Source organism: Rhinoraja longicauda, chromosome 44 (genome assembly GCF_053455715.1).
Source record: "Rhinoraja longicauda isolate Sanriku21f chromosome 44, sRhiLon1.1, whole genome shotgun sequence".
NCBI classification, from domain to species: domain Eukaryota; kingdom Metazoa; phylum Chordata; class Chondrichthyes; order Rajiformes; family Arhynchobatidae; genus Rhinoraja; species Rhinoraja longicauda.
In genome coordinates, this window is record NC_135996.1 from 3,879,519 (window position 1) to 3,890,179 (window position 10,661).

The following is a 10,661-nucleotide window of genomic DNA, read 5'->3' on the forward strand; positions in this document are numbered from 1 at the left end:
ACCTGCCTGCATTTGGTCCATATCCCTCCAAATCTGTCCAATCCATGTACCTGTCTAACCGTTTCTGAAACGTTGGGATAGTCCCAGCCTCAACTACCTCCTCTGGCAGCTCGTTCCATACACCCACCACCCACTGGGTGGAAAAGTTACCCCTCAGATTCCTATTGAATCTTTTCCCCTTCACCTTAAACCTGTGTCCTCTGGTCCTCGATTCCCCTACTCTGGGCAAGAGACTCTGTGCGTCTACCCGATCTATTCCTCTCGTGATTTTGTACATCTCTATAAGATCGCCCCTCATCCTCCTGCGCTCCAAGGAATAGAGACCCAGCCTGCTCAACCTCTCCCTGTAGCTCAACAGAGATGAGGGGGGAGGTGATAAAAGCTAACAATGTGAACTAAGAGAGACTGGGCCAAAGGACATTAGTGATAGGAGCAGAATGAGGCCATTCAGCCCATCGAGTCCACTCCGCCATTCGATCACGGCTGATCTATCTCTCCCTCCTAACCCCATTCTCCTGCCTTCTCCCCACAACCCCTGACACCCGCACTGATCAAGAATCTATCCATCTCTGCCTTAAATATACCCACTGACTTGTGGCCTCCACAGCCGTCTGTGGCAAAGAATCCCACAGATTCACCGCCCTCTGACTGAAGAAATTCCTCCTCATCTCCTTCCTAAAGGAACGTCCTTTAATTCTGAGGCTGTGCCCTCTGGTCCTAGACTCTCCCACTAGTGGAAACATCCTCTCCACATCCACTCTATCCAGGCCGCTCACTGTTCTGTACGTTTCAATCAGGTCCCCCCTCATCCTACTAAACTCCAGCGAGTACAGGCCCAGTGCCCACAAACGCTCATCATATGTTTTTATACACTACTTGTATACACTGGAATTTAGAAGGATGAGAGGGGATCTTATCGAAACGTATAAGATTATTAAGGGGTTGGACACGTTAGGGACAATAGACAATAGATAATAGGTGCAGGAGGAGGCCATTCAGCCCTTCGAGCCAGCACCGCCATTCAATGTGATCATGGCTGATCATTCTCAATCAGTACCCCGTTCCTGCCTTCTCCCCATACCCCCTGACTCCGCTATCCTTAAGAGCTCTATCTAGCTCTCTCTTGAATGCATCCGGAGAATTGGCCTCCACTGCCTTCTGAGGCAGAGAATTCCACAGATTCACAACTCTGTGACTGAAAAAGTTTTTCCTCATCTCCGTTCTAAATGGCCGACCCCTTATTCTTAAACTGTGTGGCCCCTGGTTCTGGACTCCCCCAATATTGGGAACATGTTTCCTGCCTCTAACGTGTCCAACCCCTTAATAATCTTATACGTTTTCGATAAGATCTCCTCTCGTCCTTCTAAATTCCAGTGTATACAAGCCTAGTCGCTCCAGTCTTTCAACGTACAACATTCCCGCCATTCCGGGAATTAACCTGGTGAACCTACGCTGCACGCCCTCAATAGCAAGAATATCCTTCCTCAAATTTGGAGACCAAAACTGCACACAGTACTCCAGGTGTGGTCTCACTAGGGCCCTGTACAACTGCAGAAAGACCTCCTTGCTCCTAAACTCAAACTAGGAGACCAAAACTGCACACAGTACTCCAGGTACCGGAAACATCACCCGTCCCTTCTCTCCAGAGACGCTGCCTGTCCCGCTGAGTTACTCCAGCGTTTTGTGTCTTTCTCCGGTGTAAACCAGCATCTGCAGTTCCTTTTCCACACCTCATGCCCAGAATCGCACAACAGGGGGGTAGCCGTGGTCTAAAGTTAGGGGGCGTGACCACATAGAGAAAGGCGTCATGACACATACAAAACGATTTTAAACTCATTATACATTTACATTTAAATCAGAGCACAAGGAAGATGCAGTTTTAAAGGACCTACATAATAGTTATTTTGTATTTAAAATCAAAACCCAATAAAAAGGTTTTACAGAAGTCAAGTCAAGTCAATTTTATTTGTATAGCACATTTAAAAACAACCCACGTTGACCAAAGTGCTGTACATCAGTTCAGGTACTAAGAAGGGTCTCGACCCGAAACGTCACCCATTCCTTCTCTCCTGAGATGCTGCCTGACCTGCTGAGTTACTCCAGCGTTTTGTGAATAAATACCTTTGATTTGTACCAGCATCTGCAGTTATTTCCTTATACAATGGGACACAAACATAACAGCACATACATAAACAGTTCGCAGCGCCCCCTCAGAGGGCCTCAAACGCTCGGGAGTAGAAATAGGTTTTGAGCCTGGACTTAGAGGAGTGGATGGAGGGGGCAGTTCTGATGGGGAGAGAGAGGGATGCTGTTCCACAATCTAGGAGCTGCAACCGCAAAAGCGCGGTCACCCCTGAGCTTAAGCCTAGACCTGTAGGCCCGGATAGTGAGTAGCCCCAAGTCGGCCGACCTGAGGGACCTGGAGATAGAGTGGTGGGTTAGAAGGTTTTTGATATGGGGGGGGCAAGCCCGTTTAGGGCTTTATACGTGAATAGGAGGAGCTTGAAGTTGATTCTGTACCGTACTGGGAGCCAGTGGAGAGAGGCCAGAATCGGGGCGATGTGGTCCCTTTTACGGGTACCCGTCAGGAGTCTCGCTGCGGCGTTTTGGACCGATTGCAGGCGGGACGGGGATGATTGGCTGATCCCAGTGTATAGGGAGTTGCAGTGGTCTAGGCGGGAGGAGATGAATGCGTGGGTGATTTTTTTCAATGTCGTCAAATTGGAGGAACGGTTTGATTTTAGCTGTGGTACGAAGCTGGAAGAAGCTGGCTTTTACCACAGCGTTGACTTGCTTGTCAAACATGCAGAGTCAAATATTACACCAAGGTTTTTGACATGCGGTTTGACTAGGGAGGATAGGCTTCCGGGGGGGGGGGGTGCGAATAGGATGACCTCAGACTTGCTCTCGTTTAGTTGAAGGAAGTTCTGTGCCATCCAGCATTTTAATGTCCTCAAGGCAGTGCATAAATCTCAAAACATAATAAAACATCAACAAGCTGAATCAAATCAGAAGCCGTTACCAGATCTAGACTACTTTTCTGTAAATATGTGGATAAATTGAAAGCCTTGTCTAGCACTTTACTCCAGTATATAAGAACAACTAAGAATTCATATGTTGATATGTGAGTGTACCCTTTATAGACAATAGACAATAGGTGCAGGAGGAGGCCATTCGGCCCTTCGAGCTACTTAGGAGTACAGTTTTTCAATCTCGCCATCCAGAATTCTTTGTAGAGCAACTACCAGTGCTGATAAACCACAGCGTTGACTTGCTTCTACTGCAGGCGGGAGGGGGATGGTCTGTCCGATGCCCTTATTCCACCCCTTGACGTTATTCATCAGGTCGTAAGTGATAGGAGCAGAATTGGGCCCATCGAGTCCACTCCGCCATTCGATCACGGCCGATCTATCTCTCCCCTCCCAACCCCAATCTCCTGCCTTCTCCCCGTAACCCCCTGACACCTACACTAATCAAGAATCTGTCTACCTCTGCCTTGCCAACGGGGTCTTGGCAGTGGTGAAGTGGTCGACGGTCGATGAGAGCGTGGTCCGGACACTGTAGGCCCGGACAGTGTAGGCCCGGACACTGTAGGCCCGGACACTGTAGGTAGGCCCAGACAGTGTAGGCCCGGACAGTGTAGGCCCGGACAGTGTAGACCCGGACACTGTAGGTCCGGACACTGTAGGCCCGGACACTGTAGGTAGGCCCAGACAGTGTAGGCCCGGACACTGTAGGCCCGGACAGTGTAGGCCCGGACAGTGTAGGCCCGGACGCTGTAGGCTCGGACACTGTAGGCCCGGACGCTGTAGGCCCGGACACTGTAGGCCCGGACGCTGTAGGCTTGGACGCTGTAGGCCCGGACACTGTTGGCCCGGACACTGTAGGCCCGGACAGTGTAGTCCCGGACGCTGTAGGCCCGATGAGAGCGTGGAGGACCACCGTGAACGGGGAGGGGAAGAACAATGGCGGACCCGGCTTGGGGGGACCACTGTGGGGGGAACAAAAGGGGGAGCCTGTGGGCTTTGTAACTCTGTCAGTGCCGCAGGTGGTCGCCATTTGTATACATTGGGTACGTAGCGAAGAATCTCACTGTGCCGAGCCACACGTGACAATAAAGTATTCCCATTCCTAAAATACCCACTGACTTGTGGCCTCCACAGCCGACTGCGGCAAAGAATCCCACAGATTCACCGCCCTCTGACTAAAGACATCCCTCCTCACCTCCTTCCTGAAAGTACGTCCTTTAATTCTACAGCGTCTGGGCCTACAGCGTCCAGGCCTACACTATCCTGGCCTACACTGTCCGGGCCTACACTGTCCGGACCTACAGCGTCTGGGCCTACACTGACCTGGCCTAAACTGTCCGGGCCTAAACCGTCCGGGCCTACACTGTCCGGGCCTACAGCGTCCGGGCCAACAGCGTCCGGACCTACACTGTCCGGGCCTACAGCGTCCGGGCCTACACTGTCCGGGCCTACAGCGTCCGGGCCAACAGCGTCCGGACCTACACTGTCCGGGTCTACACTGTCCGGGCCTACTTCGTCCGGGCCTACACTGTTCGGACCTACAGCGTCCGGCTGTGGCCTCTGGTCCTAGACTCCCCCACTTAGGGTTGCCAACTGTCCCGTATTAGCCGGGACATCCCGTATTTTGGGCTAAATTGGTTTGTCCCGTACGGGATCGCCCTTGTCCCATATTAGGCCCGGGAGGGAGGGCGCTGTAGGCCTGGATGCTGTAGGCCCGGATGCTGTAGGCCTGGACAGTGTAGGCCTGGACAGTGTGGGCCCGGACAGTGTAGGCCTGGACAGTGTAGGCCCGGATGCTGTAGGCCCGGACGTTGTAGGCCCGGAAAGTGTAGGCCCGGATAGTGTAGGCCCGGACGCTGTAGGCCCAGACGCTGTAGGTCCGGACAGTGTAGGCCCGGACAGTGTAGGCTCAGACGCTGTAGGTCCGGACAGTGTAGGCCCGGACAGTGTAGGCCCGGACAGTGTAGGCCCGGACACTGTAGGCCTGGACACTGTAGGCCCGGACAGTGTAGGCCCGGACAGTGTAGGCCCGGACAGTGTAGGCCCGGACAGTATAGGCCCAGACAGTGTAGGTCCGGACACTGTAGGCCCGGACACTGTAGGCCCGGACAGTGTGGGCCTGGACACTGTAGGCCCGGACAGTGTGGGCCTGGACACTGTAGGCCCGGACTCTGTAGGCCCGGACAGTGTAGGCCCGGACACTGTAGGTAGGCCCAGACAGTGTAGGCCCGGACACTGTAGGTCCGGACAGTGTAGGTAGGCCCGGGCACTGTAGGCCCGGACACTGTAGGCCCGGACAGTGTAGGCCCGGACACTGTAGGCCCGGACACTGTAGGCCCGGACAGTGTAGGCCTGGACACTGTAGGCCTGGACACTGTAGGCCCGGACACTGTAGACCCGGGCACTGCATGCCCAGACACTGTAGGCCCGGACACTGTAGGCCCAAACACTGCATGCCCAGAAACTGTAGGCCCGGACACTGCAGGCCCGAACACGGCAGGCCCGGACACTGTATGCCTGGACACTGTAGGCTCGGACACTGTAGGCCCCTGACACTGTAGGCCCGGACACTGCAGGCCTGGATACTGTAGGCCCGGACACTGTGGGCCCGGACACTGTGGGCTTGGACACTGTAGGCCCGGACACTGCAGGCCCGGACACTGCAGGCCCTGACACTGTAGGCCTGGACACTGTAGGCCCGGGGGCCAATAGACAATAGACAATAGACAATAGGTGCAGGAGTAGGCCATTCAGCCCTTCGAGCCTGCACCGCCATTCAATGCGATCATGGCTGATCACTCTCAATCAGTACCCCGTTCCTGCCTTCTCCCCATACCCCCTGACTCCGCTATCCTTGAAAGCATCCAACGAACTGGCCTCCACTGCCTTCTGAGGCAGAGAATTCCACACCTTCACCACTCTCTGACTGAAAAAGTTCTTCCTCATCTCCGTTCCAAATGGCCTACCCCTTATTCTTACACTGTGGCCTCTTGTTCTGGACTCCCCCAACATTGGGAACATGTTTCCTGCCTCTAATGTGTCCAATCCCCTAATTATCTTATATGTTTCAATAAGATCCCCCCTCATCCTTCTAAATTCCAGTGTATACAAGCCCAATCGCTCCAGCCTTTCAACATACGACAGTCCCGCCATTCCGGGAATTAACCTAGTGAACCTACGCTGCACGCCCTCCATAGCAAGAATATCCTTCCTCAAATTTGGAGACCAAAACTGCACACAGTACTCCAGGTGCGGTCTCACTAGGGCCCTGTACAACTGCAGAAGGACCTCTTTGCTCCTATACTCAACTCCTCTTGTTACGAAGGCCAACATTCCATTGGCTTTCTTCACTGCCTGCTGTACCTGCATGCTTCCTTTCATTGACTGATGCACTAGGACACCCAGATCTCGTTGAACTCCCCCTCCTCCTAACTTGACACCATTCAGATAATAATCTGCCTTTCTATTCTTACTTCCAAAGTGAATAACCTCACACTTATCCACATTAAACTGCATCTGCCATGTATCCGCCCACTCACACAACCTGTCCAAGTCACCCTGCAGCCTTATTGCATCTTCCTCACAATTCACACTACCCCCCAGCTTAGTATCATCTGCAAATTTGCTAATGGTACTTTTAATGCCTTCGTCTAAGTCATTAATGTATATTGTAAATAGCTGGGGTCCCAGCACCGAACCTTGCGGTACCCCACTGGTCACTGCCTGCCATTCTGAAAGGGCCCCATTTATCCCCACTCTTTGCTTTCTGTGTGTCAACCAATTTTCTATCCATGTCAGTACCCTACCCCCAATACCATGTGCCCTAATTTTGCCCACTAATCTCCTATGTGGGACCTTGTCGAAGGCTTTCTGAAAGTCGAGGAACACCACATCCACTGACTCTCCCCTGTCAATTTTCCTAGTTACATCCTCAAAAAATTCCACTAGATTTGTCAAGCATGATTTCCCCTTCGTAAATCCATGCTGACTCGGAATGATCCCGTTACTGCTATCCAAATGCTCAGCAATTTTGTCTTTTATAATTGACTCCAGCATCTTCCCCACCACTGATGTCAGACTAACTGGTCTATAATTACCCGTTTTCTCTCTCCCTCCTTTCTTAAGCCCGGACAGTGTAGGCTAACGGAGTGTGTTCGGGGAGCGGGGCCGAGTGTGTTCGCCTAACGGAGGTTGCGTAGCAACCCGCCTCCCAGCCCGGGCGGCCGCCATTGGTGGAGCGGGAGCACGTGGCCGCTGGCGGGGTTACGTTACCTTTTGTCCCTTATTTGGGAGCGAGACAGTTGGCAACCCCTACCTTGCTGGGAATAAACGTCATGTCGAAATATCAGAGGACAACTTTGTGCTTCGGTCAACGTGGGTCGGCATGAGGAGGAGCAATAGACATTAGACAATAGGCAATAGGTGCAAGAGTAGGCCATTCGGCCCTTTGAGCGATCCTCACACTTATCCACATTAAACTGTATCTGCCATGCATCCGCCCACTCACACAACCTGTCCAAGTCACCCTGCAACCTCATAGCATCTTCCTCACAGCTCACACTGCCACCCAGCTTTGTATCATCTGCAAATTTGCTAATGGTACTTTTAATCCCTTCATCCAAGTCATTGATGTATATTGTAAATAGCTGCGGTCCCAGCACCGAGCCTTGCGGTACCCCACTAGTCACTGCCTGCCATTCTGAAAGGGACCCATTTATCCCCACTCTTTGCTTTCTGTCTGTCAACCAATTTTCTATCCATGTCAGTACCCTACCTCCAATACCATGTGCTCTAATCTTGCCCACTAATCTCCTATGTGGGACCTTGTCAAAGGCTTTCTGAAAGTCGAGGTACACCACATCCACTGACTCTCCCCTGTCAATTTTCCTAGTTACATCCTCAAAAAATTCCAGAAGATTAGTCAAGCATGATTTCCCCTTCGTAAATCCATGCTGACTCGGAACGATCCTGTTACTACTGTCCAAATGCTCCGCAATTTTGTCTTTTATAATTGACTCCAGCATCTTCCCCACCACTGATGTCAGACTAACTGGTCTATAATTTCCCCGTTTTCTCTCTCCCTCCTTTCTTAAAAAGTGGGATAACATTAGCTATTCTCCAATCCACAGGAACTGATCCTGAATCTATAGAACATTGGAAAATGATCACCAATGCGTCCACAATTTCTAGAGCCACCTCCTTAAGTACTCTGGGATGCAGACCATCAGGCCCTGGGGATTTATCAGCCTTCAGTCCCATCAGTCTACCCAACACCATTTCCTGCCTCATGTGGATTTCCTCCAGTTCCTCCGTCACCCTAGGATCTCTGGCCACTAGAACATCTGGGAGATTGTGTGTATCTTCCTCAGTGAAGACAGATCCAAAGTACCGGTTCAACTCGTCTGCCATTTCCTTGTTCCTCATAATAAATTCCCCCGCTTCTGTCTTCAAGGCACCCACATCTGCCTTGACTATTTTTTTCCTCTTCACGTACCTAAAGAAGCTTTCACTATCCTCCTTTATATTATTGGCTAGTTTACCCTCGTACCTCATCTTTTCTCCCCGTATTGCCTTTTTAGTTATATTTTATTGCTCTTTAAAAGAGCCCCGATCCTCTGGATTCTCACACTTCTTTGCTATGTTATACTTTCAGTGGCTTTCAGCTGCAATTGAAAGGTTGTCGAGGAAAAGCAGTGGCCCGTACGGGGATCGAACCCGTGACCTTGGCGTTATTAGCACTGAGCTAACCGGCCCCACTGTACACACACACACACACACACACACACACACACACACACACACACACACACACACACACACACACACACACACACACACACACACACACACACACACACACACACACACACACACACACACACACAAGACCGGTCACCTTCACGGAAGCTACTCTTTGGTGCTGACTGACCAATATGAAAGAGTGGACTGGGGGGGGCAACAGGGAAGTGGCTGAGAAGAGGGGTTGTTGAGGCCAGTCTAGCTCAGCCACAATCGTACCGACTGGTGGCGCAGGGTGGAGGGGCCGAGTGGCCTCCTCCTGCTCCTATCTTAGACAATAGACAATAGACAATAGGTGCAGGAGGAGGCCATTCGGCCCTTCGAGCCAGCGCCGCCATTCAATGTGATCATGGCTGATCATTCTCAATCAGTACCCCGTTCCTGCCTTCTCCCCATACCCCTTGACTCCGCTATCCTTAAGAGCTCTATCTAGCTCTCTCTTGAATGCATTCAGAGAATTGGCCTCCACTGCCTTCTGAGGCAGAGAATTCCACAGATTCACAACTCTCTGACTGAAAAAGTTATTCCTCATCTCCATTCTAAATGGCCGACCCCTTATTCTTAAACTGTGTGGCCCCTGGTTCTGGACTCCCCCAACATTGGGAACATATTTCCTGCCTCTAACGTGTCCAACCCCTTAATAATCTTATACGTTTCGATAAGATCTCCTCTCATCCTTCTAAATTCCAGTGTATACAAGCCTAGTCGCTCCAGTCTTGCAACGTACGACAGTCCCGCCATTCCGGGAATTAACCTAGTAAACCTACGCTGCACGCCCTCAATAGCAAGGATATCCTTCCTCAAATTTGGAGACCAAAACTGCACACAGTACTCCAGGTGCGGTCTCACTAGGGCCCTGTACAACTGCAGAAGGGCCTCTTTGCTCCTATACTCAACTCCTCTTGTTATGAATGCCAACATTCCATTGGCTTTCTTCGCTGCCTGCTGTACCTGCATGCTTCCTTTCAGTGACTGATGCACGTGTGGAATTCTCTGCCTCAGAAGGCAGTGGAGGCCAATTCTCTGAATGCATTCAAGAGAGAGTTAGATAGAGCTCTTGAGGATAGCGGAGTCAGGGGGTATGGGGAGAAGGCAGGAACGGGGTACTGATTGAGGATGATCAGCCGTGATCACGTTGAATGGCGGTGCGTACAGGCTCGAAGGGCCGAAAGGCCTACTCCTGCACCTATTGTCTATTGTCTATTGAGTTAGAAAGAGCTCTTAAGGATAGCGGAGTCAAGGGATATGGGGAGAAGGCAGGCACGGGGTACTGTTTGCTGGTTTAAATCGAAGGTAGACACAAAAAGCTGGAGTAACTCAGCGGGTCAGGCAGCATCCTGGGAGAGAAGGAATGGGTGACGTTTCGGGGAGTTCAGTTTGAAGAAGGGTCTCGACCCAAAACGTCACCCGTTCCTTCTCTCCCAGGATGCTGCCTGACCCGCCGAGTTACTCCGGCATTTATGTGTGTACGTTCGTTCTGGCCTCAACTACTCTTCTCAGCCCCCATAGAAGCCCCCAGTCTACCTTTCACAATGGTCAGTAAGCCAACGGCAAGGGCAGCTTTTGTGAAGGTGACTGGGTCCCATGTGTGCACAGTGGGGCCGGTTAGCTCAGCTGGTTAGAGCGTGGTGCTAATAACGCCAAGGTCACGGGTTCGATCCCCGTACTGGCCACTGCGCTGGAGTAACATAGAAACATAGAAAATAGGTGCAGGAGTAGGCCATTCGGCCCTTCGAGCCTGTACGCACCGCCATTCAATATGATCATGGCTGATCATCCAGCTCAATATCCCGTACCTGCCTTCTCTCCATACCCCCTGATCCCTTTAGCCAC

At 51.6% G+C, this 10,661-nt stretch overlaps 1 non-coding gene across 1 annotated transcript; it reads left to right on the forward strand.

Annotated features, from left to right (window-relative positions):
- The first annotated feature begins 10,427 nt into the window (after positions 1-10,427).
- On the forward strand, positions 10,428-10,501 carry trnai-aau (transfer RNA isoleucine (anticodon AAU)). Its single transcript has one exon. It is a non-coding gene; the product is annotated as a tRNA-Ile (tRNA).
- Positions 10,502-10,661: the final 160 nt, after the last annotated feature.